Raw genomic sequence first — 1235 nt, 5'->3', positions numbered from 1 at the left:
TCATTACAAGTCTTAAAGTCTTAATCTTATTCATGAACAATGTCTTCATCGTGAGAATGAATTGAGTTGATTGACAATGTCGAACATTAATCATAACTTTGTTTTTGTCCTTGAATCTAGCTCTTGGGATCTCTAGTCTGATAGAAGAGTTACCACCATGTTGACTAGTCCTAAGTTGTAACCCATTTCCTTAGATGATATTTCAATTGCATCTCTCACTAGGCCTTTCTCTAGTGGATCTGACATATTATTGGTTGACTTCAAATAGTCAATTATGATAATTCCACTATGAAGTAGTTGTCTTACGGTTTTATGTCTCCATCGTATATGACGAGACTTTCCATTGTATATGACACTCATTGACCTACCTATTGCTGCTTGACTATCACAATGCAGGTAAATAAGCCCCAAAGGTTTGGATCAGAATGGAATATCCTCTAGGAAATTTCGGAGACATTGAGCTTCTTCACCAGTGTCACGACCCGAGAGCACCCCCAAGTCGCCACACGGCGTATTCAACCTCTCAGAGGTCTTGTACAAGCCCTTAGCATTCATTCATCGTATAAATATGAAAAATAGTGCATAATTAAAACTTTTCACAATAAAGTCAATAAGGAAACTCTTTTATAAAACATAAGATGAACTAAGTCTTATCACAAGCCATCTTAGACACATCTCACTATCATAGGGTCATGGCCCTTACATTGAAAGAAAACTAGACATAAAATCCATGTCCTCAAACATATGAGGACATACCAATCTTGAGAGTAATCTACTTCCCAAGCTTCAACTATAGGAATCCTCACTAGCTACCAACTACACTTGTAGACTAGAGAAAAATATGGAATTAGTACAATTAAACACTAAATATGGTGAACATGCAAGAAAACCATGCAAAAATGGACACTTTAGTTTAAATATGTTTTTCATGCTACGTTGATAAAATCTCATGACATAGTACAAAAAACATCATGCAAGTCAATCATCAACATACAAGCTAATATTGCCGCGATTCACAATGTAGGACCATATTCATTCAGTAACCCATTTAACCATTTTGACCTCATATTTCCAATACAACCACAACAAGTCAACATTCTGTCACGACCCAAAACCGGGGCCGCGACTGGCACCCACAATTTCCCTCCTATGTGAGCGAACCAACCAATCTAACCCTTATCATTTTAACATATATCAACAGAAAATAATGCGGAAGACTTAAACTCATTAAATAA

This window comes from Solanum pennellii, chromosome 1 (assembly GCF_001406875.1).
Source record: "Solanum pennellii chromosome 1, SPENNV200".
Lineage (NCBI taxonomy): Eukaryota > Viridiplantae > Streptophyta > Magnoliopsida > Solanales > Solanaceae > Solanum > Solanum pennellii.
The sequence above is the reverse complement of the archived record's forward strand: the minus strand, read 5'-3'. Positions refer to the sequence as shown.